This window comes from Microcaecilia unicolor, chromosome 6, assembly GCF_901765095.1.
Source record: "Microcaecilia unicolor chromosome 6, aMicUni1.1, whole genome shotgun sequence".
Classification (NCBI taxonomy): domain Eukaryota; kingdom Metazoa; phylum Chordata; class Amphibia; order Gymnophiona; family Siphonopidae; genus Microcaecilia; species Microcaecilia unicolor.
Genome location: NC_044036.1, coordinates 78465983 through 78488893, shown reverse-complemented (window position 1 = coordinate 78488893; position 22911 = coordinate 78465983). Strand labels below are relative to the sequence as shown.

Below are 22911 nucleotides of genomic sequence, written 5' to 3'. Positions count from 1 at the left end.
CCCTTCTGGCTGCAGGTGTCACCTGCATGTGGGTACAGTAGTTTTTTGTTGGGTTTTGGGGGGCTGACACTTTCCACCATATGTGAAACAAATTTACTAAATGCTTCTGAGGAAATAGGTTACAAAGAGTAGGTGAAGTGTTCTGTCACCAGGACTGGGTTATGTTTCAAGCCCCCGATGCAGCCCTTTGACAGGGCGAAACATGGTTGTGTCGGACCTTTAATTATTTATGTATTTATTATTTTGGTGGTGAATAAATTGAACATTTTGTACATTTTGCACATCTTTTGTAGGTTTTTTTGAGATCTACTGCTCATTTTTTCCATATGCTAATTGAGAAATTAGCACGTGGCCATTAATGGGGGAAATAAGAAATATGCCGTTTTACAGCCATGCTGAAAGTGGCTTGAGCGTGCGGGAAAACCAAAGTGCAAGTCATAGCACAGGCCAACTTTTAGCGCAGCTTAGTAAAAGGGCTCCGTGGTTTGTTACCACGCCTTAAATTAAATGCAGTCAAAACTAATCTAACCAGAGTTAATCTATGTATTAAGCAGCACAATTTTGATCTGCAATGTTAAAAATTCCTATATATACAAAACAAATTGAAAAAAAGTTCACAAATTGGCGACAAAGGTCAAAAGAGCTGAAAATGGACAAGAATATTTTTTTCTCTGTACAAATCCCAAACAGCCACATTCACTTATATGACCAGTCCTATAATTTTCATAGTGTTTATATCTTTCTGAAATGAACCTATTAAAATTGTTTCACATTTTTGTTTGATATTACAGCACAGTAACTTAGGTAAAATGAGTTAAAATTTATGACGCTAAACCAAAAAGCTGTTTAAGATGTATTAAAATGCCAAGCCTTGACATTTGAAATTCTGATGTTCTTAATATGACAAAGGTTATTCTGTGGAGTTTTGCTATAATAGGAAATATTAATATTTCACAATACAGTTTTGATGAAGTACAATTTGCCTAGCTTGCATATGATAAAGAAATTAAATGCTTACCAAGGGAGTTCAGTGAAAATTAGAGCCCAGCCTGAACATCTGCTTGAAATTTTATTATCCTGTCCCACTGACAGCATTTCTCCCTCGTTGTTTTTCTGGATTGACAGCTGAATATTGCACTGATTTCCGTTGTAAATATATGTAAGTGAACTTTGTTTCTTTTTTAAGAATTCAGTACATGCTTTTGATTTTCATCCCATAATTTTTTTTATACCCCTGACATTTGTAGATGACAGATTGAGGTCTAATATGCTGTAGCAAAAATAGACCATTGACTCGCTGTGAAATGCCAGTTGATATCTCTGTAAACAGAAATATTATTATTCTTTATTGTGTCCTGTAGAAAAGAGGTATGGGCTTTCTTTGGGGAGACAAATGATCAGATTGTTAATGTCAAGTATCAAAAGACTTTGTCTGTCTTTGTGCTAGTAACATCAGGAATCACTTTTTAGTAACTACGGTATCTACATGAGCAGAAATTTGCATTTAAAGGCTTTTCATATCCAGTAATCAGTATTTTATAATTATGCTATCATATTTCACATTTAACTGATATTTTGGTCACCCTATGGTATTGAAAATGGCAAACAGGTAAACATGGGACTTCCAAGAACAAAAATCTATCTATCTATCTATCTATCTATCTATCTATCTATCTATCTATCTATCTATCTATCTATCTATCTATCTATCTATTCAGAAGTAGGCGTTGGTTCCCCAATTCCCCATTAAAATATTTGCTTACAAATAAGACTTATATTCTTAAATCTAGATAAAACAATAGTCTCCTGGATCACAGGTTTTCACCCAATGCCATTTTAGTTCCTACACTGTTTGATAGACAGATTACTCCCGTATCCTCATTTAGATATCTTGGTATTATCATTGATTCCACCCTCTCTTTTAATTCTCAGATTTCAGATGTTGTGAAGAAATCTTGTTATTTACTTTGACAATTGCAATCAGTTAGAAGTATGCTTGACTTAGCTTCATGGTGTACTCTATCATATGCATATATTATTGCACAATATGATTACTGTAATATTATTTATGCTGGTATCACAAAGGCCAACTTAAAATGACTACAAATAATTCAGAACACTGCAACTCATATTATTTGTTGTCTGTCTAAATATGATAGGGCTACTCCTCTCCTTCAATGCTTACACTGGATTCCCATCAAATTCAGGATTAAGTTTAAGGTTCTAACCATGATACATAAAGCATTTCATACTTTATCTCTATCTTATCGTGCTGTTCTGACTTTTCCTTACCATCGCTCTCCAATGAGAAATAGGAATCTACTTGAGCATCGGCTTTTTACTTCCTTTCACCGGCACTATAGAGCTCATTGCCAGAACCAATCAGATTGGTGCTGCTCTAAAGATGTCTTATTTTCAATTAGGATTTGATCTCTGCTCATGATTTAGCCCCCCCCCCCTTCAAACTTTTTGCATAGAACCAGATTTGAAACTGCAATATTTGTTTGGTCTGGTATGATTGTTAAACATGATTGGATGTTTTTATTTGTTTTTCTTGAATGAAAGGTAAGTCAGTCTCTTTCCTATTTTAAATGGAGTTCTTCAGTTCATGATTGTTTTATTGTATAATTATGCTTTGCGAACCATTCTGATTTGCTTTGCAATAAGTTACAGTATAGTAAAAATAATAAATGATAAACTGTAAATGTAGATGTTTATTTTCCAGATAATTATGTCATATAGTAACAAGAGATGTAGCCTAATGATTAGAGCACCAGGCTGGAATCAGGGGAGTTTGGTTCAAATTCCACTGTAGCTCCTTGTGACTTCGGACTAGCGACTTGACCCTTCATTGCCTTGGGTAAAAACTTAGCCCCCCCCCCCCCCCATTTACTAAGCCGTAAAGCAATGCCGACATAGCCCATTCAAAGTGGATGGGCTGCATTGCCATTAGCATACTGGCAACCACTTGTATGGCTTAGTAAACAGGGGGTTAGAGTATAAGCCCTCTAACAAACTGTCAAATACCTAGTGTACCTGAATGTACCTCACCTTGAGCCACTACTAAAAAAGGTGTAAGCTAAATCCAAATAAATTTACTCCGGTGGTCATATTGTCAATTCGGGCACCTTTTTGAGGCTTGGTCATAAGAAAAAATTGACCAAGTCAGGCAAGTGCTCGTCAGGGACGCCCTTCTTTTTACCATTATTGCTCGAGGACGCCCATCTGTTAGGCACGCCCAAGTCCCGCCTTCGCTACACCTCTGACACGCCCCCAGGAACTTTGGTCATACCCGCAACGGGAATCAGTTGGGGATGTCCAAAATCGGCTTTCGATTATGCCGATTTGGGCAACCCTGAGAGAAGGACGCCCATTTTCCAATTTGGTGTTGAAAGATGGGCGTCCTTCTCTTTCGAAAATAAGCCTGAAAGTGAGCTATTATAAAGATGGGTTACTTTACCACAAGTCATGGGGACTCATGGGGACTCATTGCATAGACTGGGACCCTGTATTAAAATAGCATGACTTGTGAGAAATTAACCCATCTTAAAGGTAGCCCAAATTGATAACTTCTCCCCTTAGTGTCACTTAGGAATTATCCGTAAAGAAAAAGCACAATACATGTCTGTTGAGGGGTGAAAATGTTGTAGGGAAAGTGGTATTTTTCTGGTGTTTATCCAGTAACACCAAGTTAACTTATTTGTATTGGGTATGATTATTAGTTAGTTAAATTGAAAAATCAGAAGCCATATTTACAAATAACCAGAAGGCTTTGACATAGAAATCAAATATAGATTCTTGGTTGAGATAAGTTTTCATATTGACCCTTTGTGGGTCATCAGCCAGGAATACTTTTGGGCCACTTCTGGTTCCCTTATAAACACTAGGCCCAATATTCAAAACAATTTATATGGTCAGGAGAAGCTCCTAGCTGCTTGTCCAGGGCTAAGCAACAATATTGAGTGACACTTTGGTGGCACTGGTTAATATCACCTCATAATGGCCAACCCCTAACTGGCAAGTTTAGGAGCAGAGTTTGGGCAGAGCATCTACCTAGCTAGTTAGTGGCAATATCCAGCCCTCTAACCGGCTAGGGACCCACACAAAGTTAGGACAGAAAAAAAGGCTGTCCTAGCTTTATGCAATGAAGGTAACCATAGCCAAACCCTAACTGGCAAGTTTAGGAGCAGAGTTTGGGCAGAGCATCTACCTAGCTAGTTAGTGGCAATATTCAGCCCTCTAACCAGCTAGGGATCCACACAAAGTTAGGGCAGAAAAATAAGCTGTCCTAGCTTTATGCAATGAAGGTAACCAGACACTGGTCTGAATATCAGCCAGTGTTCACTTACCTTCCAGAGAGTGGCTCTAGCAGTACCCCTGTCCACCCCCACACCAAAGATGCAATGTAGGCCTAGGACCCACTCCTGCTGGCCCCCTCCTCTCCTGGGCCTACCTTGCAGAATCCCTGGTGGCTGAGTGGTAAATAGGCAGGAGTGATTTCTACTCATTCCTACCCAGGTCCTAGACCAATAGAAAATGCCTGGTGCGACCTCTACTGGCAGCCTTGTGGTACTTTAAGCACTGTGAGTACTTCAGGTACAGTGTGTGTAGGTGGGGGGGGGGGGGGGGGGGGGGACAGAATCTGGGCAGAAATGTCTTATGCGAGTCCTGGCCAATATTCATCTGGGACCCACATATGAATCTTATGTGTGTCCCAGATGACTATAGGCCGGGACTCGCGTAAGCTCCAGCAGTCAGGGCACTGTGAATTAACCCCGGATGTTCACTGCTGGTGCCCGAACATGACTCAGTACTGAATATCCAGGGCTAATTTAGCTGGTGATGAACAGCATTTAAAAAAGTGTTCCATCTTTTTGCAGAAGAGCTGTCGGATAAGATTTGCCTGTTTGCAGCTGATACAAAACTCTGCAATAGGGTAGACACCCCTGATGGTGTGGATAGCATGAGGAGGAATCTAACAAAGCTGAGAGAATGGTCTAGAAATTGACAGATAAGATTTAATGCTAAAATATGCAGGGTCATGCACTTAGGCTATTGGAACCCAAGGGAGCAGTACTATTTAGGAGGAGAAGTACTTCTGTGCTCGAAAGTAGAGCGAGACTTAGGGGTGATCATTTCTGACAATCTAAGGGTGGACAAACAGGTAGAAAGGGCGACTGCCAAAGCTAGAAGGATACTTGGTTGCATAGGAAGAAGAATGGCAGAAAAAGGATATGGTAGGGCCTCTGTATAAGTCTCTGGTGAGGCCCCAATTAAAGTACTATGTGCAGTTCTGGAGACCACACCTTTTAAAAGATATAACCAGGGTGGAGTTAGTTCAGAGTGCGGTTACTGAAATGGTCAGTAGTCTTCATCATAAAGCATATAGAGACAGGCTTATAGATCTTAATATATATACTTTGCCGGGTTGATATTCAGTGCTAGCTGGCAAGTTGGAACCAGCCAAAGATAATCCACCTATTAACATACACATAGGCTCCCGGTATAAGAGGCTTGGGGAGGCTTAGCCAGCCCAACCCAGCCCAACCGCTGTCCCCACCCCGCAAGCTGCAGACTTCCCCGTCTGCCCTCAGCTGCCATTTCCTGCCTTCTTCCAGCCCCCCACCGATCCCCCGACCCCCGCTCCCCCCGTCGCCGTCGTCAATCATCTGACATCTGCCCGATAGCCCTCGTTCCCGTCCTGCCCTCGCCCTACCTTAAAATAGTGTAATTCTCCTCGAGCGGGCGGGGCCGGCATCGCAAGCAGCAGCAGGCTCCAGCCTTCCCTCGCATGGCTCCGCCCTTGTGGAAACATGTCAGAAGAGGGCGGAGCCATGCGAGGGAAGGCTGGAGCCTGCTGCTGCTTGCGATGTCGCCCCACCCGCTCGAGGAGAATTACACTATTTTAAGGTAGGGCGAGGGCAGGTCGGGAACGAGGGCTATCAGGCAGATGTCAGATTGATGACAGCGATGGGGGTAGGGGGATTGGTGGGGGGCTGGAAGAAGGCAGGAAATGGCTGGCAGAAGGGAGATGGTTTACATGGGCTGCTGGATGGAGGGGAGGGCAGGGGGGAGAGGAGGGTTGCTGGACATGGGTGGATGGAGGGGAGAGGAGGGTTGCTGGTGTTGGACATGGGTGAATGGAGGGGAGGGGAGGGGAGGGGAGAGGAGGGTTGATGGACATGGGTGGATGGAGGGGAGAGGAGGGTGGCTGGACATGGTGGATGGAGGGGAGGGCAGGGGGAGAGGAGGGTTGCTGGACATGGGAGGATGGAGGGGAGTGCAGGGGAGAGGAGAGTTGCTGGGCATGGGTGGATGGAGGGGAGAGGAGGGTTGCTGGACATGGGTGGATGGAGGGGAGGGAAGAGTGAGGAAGGAGATGAGACGAGGGAAAAGGAAGAGAGAAAAACTGCACATGGAGGAAGAAAATAGGCATAAGCTGAGGACCAGAAATGAAGAAGAAAGGAGGAAAGGAAAGAAATAAATGGAAAGGAAACCCTGGAAACGGAGTTAAGAGGACAGATAGCAGCAGAATCGGATACTGGGCCAGCATGATCAGAAAAACAAAGTCACCAGACAACAAAGGTAGAAAAAAAATCATTTTATTTTCATTATAGTGTTTGGAATATGTCCACTTTGAGAATCAGGTGCTCAATGTTAAAAGTTTATATGTACTTATTTGTGGCATTTTATCCCACATTAAACATGAATTAGGGTGTTTTGTGGCTCTACACGTATCATGATATTATGATCCCTTGTTTCATATTGTTGACGGTCTGCATTTTCCGTATGGGTGGTATATTGATGTATTAGGTTTTGCCCAGTGTAATATTTATGATACAGTAATGTTCTGAGTGTGTTTTTGCACAAAGTTGTGCATAGTGTTTTGCAGTTGAGCGATTGTGGTTAGTATATGCTTTGAGCAACCACTTTATTCTTTGACATATGATACATATCTAATATCTAAATTTAATAAAAGGTATTAATTGTGACTTATTTTTATTTATTTTTTCTGTGTTATCAGACAATTATGGATTTAAGCTCCACCCCCAACCCTGCCCCCTTTAGCGTCCCCAAACAGTTAGGCCACCGACCGCCTATGAACATGCATATATTTGGCCACCAAACATAACCAGCCAGATGCTAAATTTTGGCACTAACTGACTTTATCATGCAACATAGTTGGTCATCCAACTCCCAGATTCTGTATAGCGCACCTAGAGTTACACGCAGTTCTGTGCATAAATCTAGGTGTATTCTATAACTACATGATTAGATTAATTTAACAAACAGCTCTTAACAAGCAATACCGAGCACTAATTGGTAAAAATTAGAATTTACATGCATAAATTGCTAAGCGTATTCTGTAATGTACTGTGCCTAACGTCTAACACACCCAGGCAAAAAGGGGCATGGTTTAGGGTGTAGAAATGGGCATTTCATGGGCATTCCAAAATCTACATGCATAGTTATAAATATGGGTCAATGTGCATAAATCTACGCAGAAGGATTTACAGCATATTTTCATTGGCATAAATAGACGTGCTTAGATTTAGTTGCATGAACTATGCTTAAGCGTATTCTAAATACTGTGCATAGATTCATGCACGGTATTTAGAATATGCTTAGGTGTGACTGCCTACCACTTGTTAATTTTAGGCACCATATATAGAATTGGTCCCTAAGCGCTGATATTTAGCCGAGATATTCGGCTTATCTCATACCAAATATTAGCCCTTAGCTGGCTCAGTAACATTTAACTGGCCAGGTGTCGGGAGTTTTGAGGTTTCATTTGTTTAAAATTATTATTGTTTTCCACCACCTCCAGCGGGAGGGCATTCCAAGCATTCACTACTCTCTTCGTGAAAAAATACTTCCTGACATTTTTCTTGAGTCTGCCCCCCCTTCAATCTCATTTCATGTCCTTTTCATAAAAACATTCACAGTAAAACAAAGCAAAAATATACACAATAATAAATATACAGCAAAAATCTTTCATCACCACTCAACAGTCATAGAAATCAAATCCATATATCTTAAAAAAAAAAAAACACATTCACAAACAGTCTGCTTCTGCTACATTATGGAATGGGCTGATGTTTCCTGACCAGTGTTTTATGTCATGGGTTAACTCCTCTTGCTCCTGCAAAGGCCAACATCATCTAACTTCTCTTCCTCGAATGCTCAGGGCTATGCATGCCTGTTCCATGCAGCTGCCAGAAACCTGTTCTGGTTTATTCCAGTTTATTTTGAGTCTGGGTTTATGCATCATTTATGTCCCACATAGCCCACATTAAAAAAATGTTGGAGAGAAAAAGAATGAATCTCTGTAAAGCAATGAACCAGTCTGTATGTGTTAAGCTGTGCTATTCCTAAAATAACCGACGACAATAACTACTTATCCTCCTGTCAAATCTAAAAAGGGCCTTGACAAGATCGATTAGTCTCCTTCGACAGTCTGCACTGGAACCACTTAACTGGATCAATATAAACATTTATGAAAGCTACACAAACATTTCGGCTCTAAAATTTAGGAACACAGTTTATAGTTTGAGGATTAGAAATTAGTTTTCCAAATTTAAATGTACTATGTTTAGCATTTATAGGTGTTAATTGTCCCATATTGCCTCATTTATGTGACACTGTATCAACTACTTAAACTGCACTGAAAGAGAATCAATTTCTCATGAATTTAAAGCAGGACTACCTAAAATCTCTGTTAATAATTTAGTATTTGGTTAAAAATATTTATATAGTACTATCAATATGTATAGCAGTATAGAAAAATATTCATACGGTGCAATGCCAGCCATTGAAGAGTTCACAAGTTAAAAAAAAGAACATGGGGGGAAATGAGTGAATTAAAAACCCTCACAGTGAGGAAAATGAACAAACTAACCACAATAGCTAGAAATCAATCTACCACATGGCCAACCCAGCTAGAAAATGCAGAATGATTCAGTCACTGACTTTCTAACTCTTGCAGTATCACAGAGCTAGAAGAAACTCATATGGTTTTTGAAAGATCCTTCTGTTCAGTTGCTTCACTGTCGCTGATCAAGTAAATCATAAAGGGACCCTTTTACTATGCTGCAGTAAAAAGTGGTCAGTGCTGTTACCCAGTGCGGGTCTTTCCTGCATGCTGAGGCCACTTTTAGCATGGCAGTAAAATGGCCTCATTTTCCGTTATTCCCATTAATGGCCACACACTCATTTCCTCATTAGCGCGGGGCCATTAGGGGGTGAGCACTTACTGACACCTATTTTCTAGGCAGTGATGTAGTTGTGCTAAATGAATAGGGCCAAATGCTATATATGGCGCCTACAAAATGCACGTGGATTTAGGCGCGGTTTATAGAATACGCTTAGTTGATACTATAGTGCTTAAATCTTCACACCCATTTACACTAATAAAAACCTGGTGTAAATCCATGTGCATATATTTACGTGCCCTGACCCCTAGCCTGTAATTACATTAGGAAATTTTGGCACACCTACAAAATGCCCATAAACACGCCCTTTGTAAACTACGTGCATTTATTTTGAACTGTGCACTTTTCTATTTAGGCACAGTTCTGTATAGCATACACTTAGGGGTCATTTTACTAAGCTGTGTAAGCACCTACAATACATCACTTCTGAGTTACCACCAGGCTACCGCATGGCCCGGGCAGTAATTTAATTTTTTAATCGCATCCATTACATGCACCAGAAAATATTTTTTTATTTTCTAGCGTGCCAGTGGTAATCGGCATTTGAATATGCGTTGACCATTACCGCCCCGTTAACATGAGACCTTACTGCTAAGTCAATGGCTGGTGGTAAGGTCTCAGACCCAAAATGGATTTGCTCCGATTTTCATTTTGCCGCGTGTCCATTTTTGGCCAAAAAAGGCATTTTTTACTGGTGCACTGAAAAATGATTCTGTGCTTGGCCAAAACATGTGCCTACATGATAAGGCCATTTTTCAGCATCTTAGTAAAAGGACCCTTTAACGATTTCTGTGCATAAATTCTGATAACTGCCAATTAGTGCTTGTTGCTTGTTAAGTGCTGTTATCAGCGCTCATTAGCTTGTTAAGACAATTAAGTTACGCGAGTTGTTATAGAATATGTACCTATTTTGGTGCCTAAATCTAAGCACACTATATAAAATCTGGGGGTTAGTACAGAACACACCTACTCTCTGCCCCAGACATGCCCCCAGTGCTAAAAATTCAATTGTCGTTTTTAGTGCATGGGTAGGATGCGCCAATCCCAAAACTATCATGCGATGCCTGAGCGCACCACACGGTAATGCTTTTTAACCTGCAGTAAGCACATATCACTGCTTACTGCAGCTTAGTAAAAGGCCGCCAGAGTGTGATGCTAACAATACAGTACAAGAGAAATGTTATAACTGAGCAGTGCTTTTCTCTGTGAAGATTTTACTGCATTTTAAAGTAACAGGATCCACTTTGAAAATTACTCCAGGGACATTATGGCCTCGATTTTAGAAGCATCTCCATGTGTATATGAGCAGCATTTACATGTGTAGATTATATACATATGTAAACAGTGATGTTAGAAAGCACTATGGACACATGGAGATCTACACCATGTAGAAATTTTTTTTTTAACTTTTTATTTATAGATATTATTAGTATATAACAAGAAGTAATTACTTGGTGCAGAAATAATGGTCATAATGAATTATAGCAAATCAAACAATCCAAAAGAAAATATTAAATACTCTCATAGACTGCCAAAACTAGAAGAGGGGGGCAGAAAAATTGGAGGAATCACCGTGCAGAAATTTCAATGAGGTATGGTTTGGTTACTTGTGTATTCCCCAATTCACAACAAAAAAAATGGCTCTTATTTTGGAAGCCCTATTCATGGTTTACATGAGTAATACTTTAAATATACACCGGGAATTCAAATTTTAGTCAAAAATGACAAGCTAAACAAAAAATAGTTTGAAAACCTACTATTTTGTATCTCATCAACTTGTAACCATACACCTCCAAACAGGAGTTTAAACAATAATAATTTTAAACAAATGAAACCTCAAAACTCCCGACACCTGGCCAGTTAAATGTTACTGAGCCAGCTAAGGGCTAATATTTGGTATGAGATAAGCCGAATATCTCGGCTAAATATCAGCGCTTAGGGACCAATTCTATATATGGTGCCTAAAATTAACAAGTGGTAGGCAGTCACACCTAAGCATATTCTAAATACCGTGCATGAATCTATGCACAGTATTTAGAATACGCTTAAGCATAGTTCATGCAACTAAATCTAAGCACGTCTATGCCAATGAAAATATGCTGTAAATCCTTCTGCGTAGATTTATGCACATTGACCCATATTTATAACTATGCATGTAGATTTTGGAATGCCCATGAAATGCCCATTTCTACACCCTAAACCATGCCCCTTTTTGCCTGGGTGTGTTAGACGTTAGGCACAGTACATTACAGAATACGCTTAGCAATTTATGCATGTAAATTCTAATTTTTACCAATTAGTGCTCGGTATTGCTTGTTAAGAGCTGTTTGTTAAATTAATCTAATCATGTAGTTATAGAATACACCTAGATTTATGCACAGAACTGCGTGTAACTCTAGGCGCGCTATACAGAATCTGGGAGTTGGATGACCAACTATGTTGCATGATAAAGTCAGTTAGTGCCAAAATTTAGCATCTGGCTGGTTATGTTTGGTGGCCAAATATATGCATGTTCATAGGCGGTCGGTGGCCTAACTGTTTGGGGACGCTAAAGGGGGCAGGGTTGGGGGTGGAGCTTAAATCCATAATTGTCTGATAACACAGAAAAAATAAATAAAAATAAGTCACAATTAATACGGGTGGGATAAACATAAAGGAATCCTGTTCAGAAGGAATGGATCCTAAGGAGCTTAGCCGAGATTGAGTGGCAGAGCCGGTGGCGGGAGGCGGGGATAGTGCTGGGCAGACTTATACGGTCTGTGCCCTGAAAAGGACAGGTACAAATCAAGGTAAGGTATACACAAAAAGTAGCACATATGAGTTTATCTTGTAGGGCAGACTGGAAAACTCTTTTTATTGGAAAAAACTAAAAACAAATAACATACAAATCAAAACCAAGCCCCTAGCTATACACGGTCCTCCTATCTATGTACACCCCCTCCCCCTCCTCAATAGTACAGTGGAAACTGTTTATTAGAAAGACCAAAGAAAAAAACCGGACATGCAAATCAAACCCCAGGCTCCTAGCTAGACATGGTCTGCCTATCTATGTACACCCCCTCCTCAATAATACAATGGATCAACCCCCCCCCCCGACCCCCCACAACCCCTTCAGACAACTGGCACACAATCCCCTGGGAAGCATGTCCCCTCATGGCGGCTTAAGCCTCACGTGTCTCCACCACCTCGAAGCCACCCCCACCCCTTTTTCCACCCTTTCCCACTTCGCCGCTTCCTGCACCGCCCTTACCACATCCCAGCTGACTACCTCCGCCGGCCGGACCTCCTGGTACAGGGACACCCTGCAGCGCGCCATCCAGAGGCAGTACCGCAATATCACCGAAATCAGAAAGCGTGTTACCGGATCCCCGCGTCCCTCTCCACCCTCTGGGCCATACACCCAGTCCGCATAGCTGTAGTTGCGGAAACTGGGGATCTGCAGCAACGAGGAAACCCGGTCAGAGACCTGGACTGTAAATGGGCACCTCACCAGGAAATGCTCCATCGTCTCTTCAGTTCCAGCACATTCCTCCCGTGGGCACCCTCTATCCCGCACATTGCGATATTTCAAATTTCCTCGGACGTACAGTCTACCGTGAAAGGACAGCCACGCCAGGTCTTTATACTTCACCGGGATGCGGTTCGAAGCAATCAACCGTAACCCCTGCTGCATCCGTGGGGCCGGCGCGTCCCTCAGCGCCAGAGGAGCTGAGAACACCTGCGCCCGTACTCTGTCCATCCAGACCCCCCGTTGTCCTGCCTTCACCTCCCCCACCGTCAGCCCCCACACCCTCACCAATTTCACTAGGGTCTTGCAATAACTCACCCCCCCCGGAGCCCCCCTTCGCAGTGCCACTACCCTCCCCCCCTCCCGCCATAGGTCCCAATATCTCGGCCACCACTGCAGGACACTCCTAGCCCACCCCGGTGGCTCCCGCCCTACCGCCCTCCCCAGATTGAACTGCAGGAACAAAGCGCTGAAAAACAGGACTGGGTTTATCATGCCCACCCCCCCCTCCCTCCTAGGCAGATAGGTAACATTCCGTTTTACCGGATTCGTCCTGTTGCCCCAGAGCAGCCGGAAGAACACCCCATACAAGGCCGTGTACCGGCTCTCCGGCAGCAGGCAGATGTAACTGACGAACAGAAACAAAGGAACTAAGTGTGCCTTGATGAGCTGTACCCGCTCCCCCATGGTCATTTTCCACCCCTTCCATCTATCCACCCTCCCCTTCACTTCTTGGAGACACCTATCCCAGTTGTAGAGCCTATAATCCCCCTTCTCGAAGTATATTCCCAAGACCCGTATACGTTCCACAGCTGTAGGAAACCTACCTCCCAACTCAAATTGCAGCCCCTGATCCCCAACCCACAGGCTATTGGACTTTTGAAAATTGACCTGCGACGCTGTTGCCTGCGAGTATTCCTGGATCAGGTTCTGCAATCTACCTCCCTCCCTCTGGTCCGCTACCCACACTGTAACGTCATCTGCATACGCCACGACCCTTAACTGGTTATTGTCCCCCACCTCCACCCCTTCCAGCCCCTCCGCCCCCCCCTTCTCCAGCCGTCTTATAAAAGGGTCGATGGCGTATGCATACAACAGCGGGCTGAGTGGGCACCCCTGTCGGACCCCTGCCCCTACCTCAAACCCCTGCCCTTTCCACCCGTTAACCAGGGGAAAACACCCCGCATGCCGATAGAGTAGCTGTAATTGCTCTATCCAACCCTTCGGAAACCCATAGCGCTCCAGAATGCTCCATAGGACACCCCACTGCACTCTATCAAACGCTTTTTCCTGGTCGAGTGTTACCAACAGCCTACCATGCCCTCCCACTCTACTGCGTTCTACCCCCTCCCGCACCCACGCTGCAGCTTCCAAGACCCCTCTCCCTTTAACCCCACATGCTTGCGAGGCTGCTAGCAAATCCCCAGACACCTGCCTCATTCTCTGGAATAGCATTCGCGCAAAGATTTTTCGATCCGTATTAAGCAGTGCTATAGGCCGCCAGTTGGCCAGCATCGCCGGGTCCTTCCCCTTACTTAGTAGGATAAGAGCCGCCTCTGTCAAGGAACTAGGCAAGGAACCCTCCAACTGGGCTGCCCCCCATACCCTCACCAGGATCGGCACCAGCTGCTCCTTAAAGGCCTGGTAGAACTCAGTTGTTAGCCCATCCGGCCCCGGCGAGGTCTTCCTGTGGAGCACCCCGATGGCTTCCTCCACCTCCTGTTCTGTCCACGGGTTCAAGAGGGCCTGAAGCTGGGGTCCCCTGTGACCTATCCCCGGGGTTCCTTCCACATAACACTCCATCTGCTCCATATCAATCTGCTGGGCTGAAAGGAACGCCGCAAAGTGGTCCCTCACTGCCCCCAGAATCCCCTCCTTGGTGTCCTGCAGGACCCCCTGTGCATCCCGCACCCCCTCCATCACCCTGCGCGCCCTCCGCTCCCGGCAGCATGCGAAGGGGTCCGGGCTACACATTTTCCCGAAGTCCCGCTCATACACCAAGGAGGTGTAGCGGTTGTACTGTACCTGCTCCAGGAGTGCTTGGAGATCATGTATTTCTTCCTCCCTCCCCCCTTGTGAAATCAATGTGTCCCTCTTTTTCTTTATTGCCATGCCCAACTTTGTCCTTTCCCTCCCCTCCCTTCTCGCCTGTCTGAGAAAGAATCCCCGCGTTCGTCTTTTCACTGTATCCCACCACTCCCCCAATGACTGAAATGCCCCCTGCACTGACACCTGATCTTCCAAAAACCGGCGGTACTCCTCCCGCACCTGCTCGCTACCTAACCACTTTAAATTTAGTCGCCATAACCCCCTCCCTGGCCTCTGCGCTGCCGCCCCCCCCACCTGAAGGAGGACCATGTGGTGGTCTGAAAAGTCCACGTCCACGGTTCGTGGACCCCCCAGACAAACCCCCTTCTTTACCAGGAATCTATCGATTCTACTTTTACACTGCCCTCGAAAGAACGTGAACCCCTCCTGTTCCTCACAGAAGGCCACATGCGCGTCTACCAGCTCCGCCTCCCGCATGATCCCTGCCAGCCTCACCCCGTCATAGCCCACCTGTACCGATCGTCCCCCACTATCCTTTTTCCGCAATATGGTGTTAAAATCTCCCCCCCAGACTACTTGGCGCGAAGTGTATAGGTAGGGCTTGATCTTCCCAAAGAGGAGCACCCTTTCCTTCTTGCTTTGGGGCCCGTACACATTCACCACCCTCAGTGCTCTATCCTCCCAAATCGCATCCACAACAAGACATCTCCCCACCCCCAGCTCCACCACTCGCTGAATATTCACCCGGTGGGACTTAAATAAGATCCCCACCCCACCATACCTCTCCCCCGCCAACCCCCACACCGAGGGACCCCACTTCCAGGCCCGCCTTGCCCGCCTGATCACCTCAATGGACCGCAGCCGAGTCTCCTGGAGCAGGAAGCAATCTGCTTGGACCCTCGCGAACCAGTCATACGCTAAACCCTGCTTCTTCGGAGAGGCGATGCTGGCCACATTCAGCGTGGCAAATGTCAACACTAAGCCTGCCATCCTCATTGCGAGTCACGGGTCTGCTCACTCCCAACTTCTTTCCTTATCTCCTGGGATACCCCCTTCTTACCCTGAAGCAGGTCCTCTGCTATGCGGTCTACATCATCCCCTGCCAGATCCCCCTCCCCCCCCCGCAGCCGTCCTGTCTGCACCTTACCCCCCCCCTCCCCCTTTCTTCCTTCCTTTCTTCTTTGCTCTATCCGGACCCACCCCCTGATCCCTCCCTCTCCCCTCTTCACCCCCGCCCCCTACCTCCTCCTCCGAGTCCTCCACCTCCCCCAAGTCCTCCAAGTCCTCCAGATCCTCCTCTAGCTCCACTCTGTCCCCCCAAGCCTGCACTTGGGCCTTCACCACCTGCCCGGCCCCCTCAGCTTTCCTCTTACTCCCCTTTCCCCTCCCTCCCTCCCTTCCCTCTTCCTCCTCCCTCACCCCTCCCCCTCCCCCCAGAGCCTTCCCGCCCTTCTTCCTACCACCAGTACCCTCCTCCAGTGCTTCCTCATATTTCCGTTTGCCCTCTCCAATCCCCCCTGCCGCCCCCTCTTCCTCCATTAACTCCACCTCTTCTCCTTCCCCCTGTTCTTCCTCCTCCCTCCCAACCTCCCTATCCTCCTCCTCCTCCTCCAACACCTGAAATCTGTTCCTCCCCCTCTTCCCCTGCAGCGACCCCTCCCTGCCCACCCCTACTTTCCCCCCCCCTCCGAAACTTCCCTTTCCTCTGTGGCACTTGTACCCACTCCCCCTCTCCCCCCTGCTCCACTCCTGACCCAGCCCCCTGCCGCCCCCCCTCCTGCATCCCCTCCTTCTCCCCCCCTTGCCCCTCCCTGCCTATCACCCCCTGCCCTATCCCCTCCTCCATTACCCCCCCCTCCCCGTCCCTTCCCCCACATATCCCACTCGTTATGGGCCGCCCTAGGGCAGTTCCGATATGCATGGCCTAACCCGCCGCAGAGGTTGCACCTGATCGTGGTGCAGTCCTCTGTGGCATGCTGATCCCCGCATCTTCCACACTTTACCACTGGGCATGACATGCTGAAGTGCCTAAACGAACCACATCTGAAGCACTGCCGCGGCTGCCCCTTGTAAAAGCACAGTATCCTGTCACGACCGATAAAGGCAGCCGAAGGAATGTGCTGGACCACATGGCTCTCCTGTCTCAATTTGACCAGGGCTCCCCAACCTCCTGCCCAAACCCTGCTTGGATCCGGTAACTTTGTAAGTGGGGATCTCAGCTCCGCGTACCTCTGTAGCCAGTAGGCTAAATCTGCCCCAGAGATAGACTCATTTCTCACGAGCAGGGTGATCTGCACCAGGTCCGGCTTGCTGACTGGAATGGCCCTGAGGTCCCGCCACTCCCCCTTTCCCCTCACCCCCTCGTACCTTTCCCAGAATATTTCCATCCCCCTCTGGGTCATGAAGCTCAAGTCATATTCTGGGATGTTGATGGGGTGTATACACGCGTAAAAGTCCTCGGGTATAAACCCCATCCCCATCACCAGCCTCAAGACCCGATCCCTGGAGGGCATTGCCCCCTCCCCTATCCATTTGAGCTGTACCACATTTCGCCGCTTAGGCAGCTGTCCACCCCCTGTCCCCGCTCCCCCCCAACCCCTCCCTGGGCCCTCAAAACCACCCGATCTCCCCCCCTCCCTCCTTCCCCCTCCCTGGACTACTGCCGCAAAGGACTTGGACCCCAGCCCCCACCGCCCCCCCTCCACACTTGTTCCAGCCCTTCCCTCTGCCTCCCCCCCCTTCTGTCCCTCTGCCCCTCCCCTCATCCCTCTCCCTTCCTCAATATCCACCGCCCCCTCCCCCTCCCGTTGTCCCCCGTCCCCTTCCCTCTCAGACAAACATCCAGCAACGTCCATAGTCAGTTCTGCGGCTTGGGCTGCCTCCAACTGATTGTCCTGCCCATCACCACTTCCTGGAACGTCCCTGCTCGTCCCTGCCACTGCAGGCTCCAGCCTCTGGGCTAATCGCCTCCTCTCCTCTGTCTCCTGGCGATACTCTGGCACCTGCCCAGTCAGGTCTGCAGCTGGCGATACCAGACTCCCTGCTCGCTCTGCCCCCGAACTCCGTCCAACCTCCGGCACCAGGGGCGAAGCCTCCGGAACTCCGCCGCTCCCCTTGGCTCCTCGCTCCCAGCCGTCCTGCTGGCAGGTCTGCTCCACCACCCGCTGCACATCTGTTAGACTTGCCATGTCCACTTCTGTAGTCAACGAAAGTCTCTCAACAATCGGGTTACTTCCCTCTTGCTTCTGGTGCAGTCCCTCCTGCGTTCTCCCAATGGCTGGCGCTTCCCGGGGGCATGGCTTGTCTGTTCCTGATTCCGCCACAGGCTGGCTGTTAGCACCCCCCGATTTCACCTCTTGTAATGGACAGCTGGTCAAATGAGCTCCCAGCTGCTGCCCGCTCCTATTCCTCTCTCTCCGACCCCTCTCCTGTAAACCGCCAGCTACTCCATGCTCAGGGAAGACATCCCCTGCTCCCGGACTTCGTGGGCGGGGCTTCTCCAGATGCCATGCTGCTTCGGTTTCCACTTCAGTCATTGCAGACCCGGCCAAAAATACCGGAGTCTGCCTCTGCTGACCCTTTTCCAACAGGGCCTCCTTCACGGCAACTGTCTCTGCTGTTTGCACAACTGCAGGTAAGCCCTCTGAGACTTCGACCACCACCTCTGTAGAAAACAGGCTGCTACCTGCGTCTCCCTCTGCTGCCTCCATTATCTGGAGTTTTGAAAAGTTACTGAGTTCTGTCCTCCCCTCCACAGGTAGGATCTCTACTCCAGCCCCCACCTCAGAGCCATGTCCTGCCGCTGCCTCCTTATCCTCTGGCTGCTGGGTAAGTGCTCTAGACTGTGTTGCCAACTGTCTCATGTATTTTAAAGTGGGGTCACCTCTGAACCCAGACAACTCTTTTGAGTCTAATGCTGCTGAAGACACTGAAGCTTGCTGCAACTGTAGTGTTCCTGAACCCCCAGACTGTGGTATTGAAGCCATCCTTTCTCGGTTAACATAGAGCTCCCTCAAAGGATTCACAGAGCCCTTTTTTAAACAGTTCAACAAGTGTTCTTTTTTCCCCAACAACTTTGATATCCGGGCTTCCTCTTTAACATACATTTGTCTGTGCTCCGCTGGGGCAAATTTACACATAGTTCTTGCCATTTTCAGACGTTTTCCTAGCTCCACTACTTCTTTTTCCACCAGCTTAATTCGTCTTACAATATTTACCACACTACTTGCTGGATCATCAGGGTCATAGCTCACTTCAAGGAACTCCTCATCTGACGATCCACTCTCCTCACTCTCACTCTCAGCTGCCTCCAGCAAAGGCTTCTGGCAAACTTCCATCGCCTCTTCCTTCTCCCTTCCTTGGAAGCGCCCTTCTGGGGCCTGTACTATCTTCCTCCCCCCTCCACTGTCTTCTCGCTTACCTTCCGCAAGCTGGGCCATGGAGGGGGAAATGCTCTGGTGGCCTCCACTGGGCTGCTTCTCCCTTCGGTCCACTGGACTCCTTTCCCTTCTCCCGGTAGTCAAACCAGGGAGAGAGCCACTCCTTTCGGCCTTCTGGTCCCGGGCCCCAGGAGGCCCCATAGCCTGGGACTTTCCTGAGGCCTTCTCCCCAGGGACCCTCCTCATCTTTGGGGAGGGAGCTAGGTCTCACTCCCTTTCCACTGGAAGTCAGCAGAGCTCTCTAAAACACCTCCTTCCTCCTCAGCAGACTGGATGGACCATGCAGGTCTTTTTCTGCCATCATTTACTGTGTTACTATCCAGCTTATAATTGAAAGTAATCGCCGGCTATTTCCCAACACAAATCGGGATATGGCCGGCGATTTCGCAAAAGCGGCGAAAAGCGTATAATCGAAAGCTACATTTCTGATAGCTTCGCCGCTTTCCCTTCACCTCGCCGGCAAAAGTTCAAAGGGGCGTGTTGGCGGCGAAGCGAAGGCGGGACATGGGCAGGCTTGGGCGTGGCTACCAGATGGCCGGCTTTCGCGGATAATGGAAAAATAAAACCCGGCGATAAGCAGTATTTCGCCGGGTTTACTTGGTCCTTTTATTTTCACGACCAAGCCTCAAAAAGGTGCCCCAACTGACCAGATGACCACCGGAGGGAATGGGGATGACCTCCCCTTACTCCCCCAGTGGTCGCCAACCCCCTCCAACACTAAAATTATTAAAATACAAACCTTTTTGCCAGCCTGTATGCCAGCCTCAAATGTCATACCCAGGACCCTGACAGCAGTATGCAGGTCCCTGGAACAGTTGTTGTTGGTTGCAGTGGACTGCAGAAAGGCAGAGTCAGGCCCATCCCCCCCTACCCTTGGTAATGTTGAGCCCTCCCAAATCCCCCAAAACCCACTGTACCCACATGTAGGTGCCCCCCTTCAGCCCTTAGGGCTAGGGTAATGGTGCACACTTGTGGGCAGTGGGTTTTGGGGGGGGGGGATTTGGGGGACTCAGCACACAAGGGAAGGGTGCTATGCACTTGGAAGCTAATTTGGTTGTTTATAAAAGATGTTTGAAGTGCCCCCTAGGGTGCCCGGTTGGTGTCCTGGCATGTGAGGGGGACCATTGCACTACAAATGCTGGCTCCTCCCATGGCCAAATGCCTTGGATTTCACCGGGTTTGAGATCGCCGGCAGTTTTTTCCATTATCGCGGAAAAACAAAAGTGGCGATCTCAAACCGGGCCACACCGTATTATCAAAAAAAAATGGCCGGCCATCTTTTTTGAAAATATGGTTCCGGCCAGCTGTTGCGCCGCCGCCAAAATAGATCGCCGGTGACCTATTTCGCCGGCGACGTTCGATTATTCCCCTCTATGTTACCTAGTTACAGGTGGTATACAATTTTTTAAAATAAATAAATCTCAGTCCTATGAGACAGAAAAAAAATGAAGAGGTGCCAATAGTTTTTAAGGGGGAAATTCAATATGCCACATGATGAGAGTCAATTTTATAATGGAATCTGGGTGTGCGGATACTGTTATAGAATTCTATCGTACCCCATCATCAATAATATTCTATAACAGTATCCGCATACCCAGATCTGGTATAACAGTGGTCTCATAAGTGCAGCAGGGGTGCCTGTAACTGACATCCTGGCTCATGTCCCTCCCATTCTCTACCTATGTGAATGCCCCTTTGCATTTATTCTCAATGCCACTTTAGTGCACCCTTACAGAATAATGAGTCCTAGCCCTGCCGCCACTTACATACGTAAAAACTGCTACTATTCTGTACAATTTAATACTCAAGTGGTGTGCAAATGTGGGTCCCAGTTACAGAATTGCACTTCACATGTCCTGTGCAGGGAGAATTAAGTACAGTATATACTTGATTATAAACTGAGGTTTTGGGGTCCAAAAAAAGTTTGTTCACACTTTCCAAAAATACTAGGACTGGGGGCCATGCGATGAAAGTACAGTGTAGTAAATTAAAAACAAATAGGAGAACATTTGTCTTCACCCAACGCGTAATTAAACTCTGGAATTTGTTGCCGGAGAAGGCGGTTAGCTTGGCAGAGTTTAAAAAGGGGTTGGACGGTTTCCTAAAGGACAAGTCCATAGACCGCTACTAAATGGACTTGGGAAAAATCCACAATTTCGTGAATAACATGTATAAAATGTTTGTATGTTTTGGTAGCTTGCCAGGTGCCCTGGACCTGGATTGGCCGCTGTTGGGGACAGGATGCTGGGCTCGATGGACCTTTGGTCTTTTCCCAGTATGGCATTACTTATGTACTTATGTAGAAATTCAGAGCTTGGCTTATAGTTGACTTGGTACAAATTTCTGTCCTTCCCCCCTCACCCCATGGAGACTGTCACATCTTTCTCTTCCCCCTGCTTTCCCCCCATCCATGGTGGACCAGCATTTCTCCTTACCAGTACGCCTGGATGCTGATGCTGACGCAGAAGTAACTGCAAGATGAGCAGGTATAGGGTCTTGAGCATCCTCTTTTAATCTAAGCAGTTTGGTTACCATAAACCCATTAAAGAAATAGCTATTTTAAGGTTACAGTAAATCTATTAAAAGTACATTTTATATGGCACAGTTATGCATTTAAGATGTCAATAATATAGTCTGGTGACTGTGTTCTTGGTTCTTTAATCCCTTGTGGAGATGCAGAAAAGAAGTTCAAGCTGTTTCCCTCTCATATGGGAATATGTATTGGACAAAATGTACACACTGGATAAGAGTCTCTTGCAGCTGTAACAGTCAATAACTGATGTCAAGTAGTTTGTTTTATTATTACTAAGTCACATTTTGTGTTAATTCAGCAGATGTACAAAAAATAATAATATATGAAAAATGCTGGTGTGTTTTTCCGAGATCATTTTAGAAAGCAATTATAAATTTATAAAAGCTCATACATGTATGGTACATAAAATCACAAGGCCCCTTTTACCAAGCTGTGGCAAAAGGGGGCCGGTGTTCGCATATGTTTTACACGCGCCAAGGCCCACTTTTACCATGGCTGGTAAAAGGGAAATCTCGCTTTCTGAAAGGAAATGGCCAGGCGGCAAGTAAAGCACTTGCTGCGCAGCCAATTCGGGGGAGCCCTTACCGCCACCCATTGAAGGCTCCAGCGTTAACCCAGTGGGAACCGGGCAGCACTTGGCACTGCCCAATTACCCCTGGGTACACTCCAGTACTAGAAAAATAAATAAATTTTTTTAGTGCTGGAAATTATGGCGCGCTAGAGGTGGGAAGTACTGAAGGACTGCTGCGGTGGCCCAGCGGTACTTCCTGTATACCGCCACTTAGTAAAAGGAACCCACAGTAAATGTTTCTATAGTGGGTATGCTTCTGGTTAAATTAAGAAGTTTATATTCAAAACTAATTATGCAACCAGTAGAAAATGCCAACTACATAAAAAATTTTGGTTCCATTTCCTAGCCCTCAAAACAAATACGTATTTGCTGTACAAGCCTCTATGCCCCTGATTCTGTAAAGGTTGCTGAAAATTGGGCACACAAATTTAGGCATGGTGCTGATTTGCATGTGCAATTTAATAAGATAATGAGCCAATTATTGGTACTAATTAGATTTAATTGGGTATTACGTGTGTAATGTTAGACACATGATCTGCGCCTAACATTTACATGCGGGTGGTACCTAAATTTACTCACAACCATAACGCTTAATCATC

The 22911-nt window shown here is 46.6% G+C and overlaps 1 protein-coding gene across 3 annotated transcripts in view; it reads left to right on the top strand.

The window, feature by feature from the left end:
- DPYD (dihydropyrimidine dehydrogenase) overlaps window positions 1-22911 on the top strand; it is a 1476885-nt gene that overhangs the window by 803479 nt on the left and 650495 nt on the right. The window lies entirely within an intron of this gene.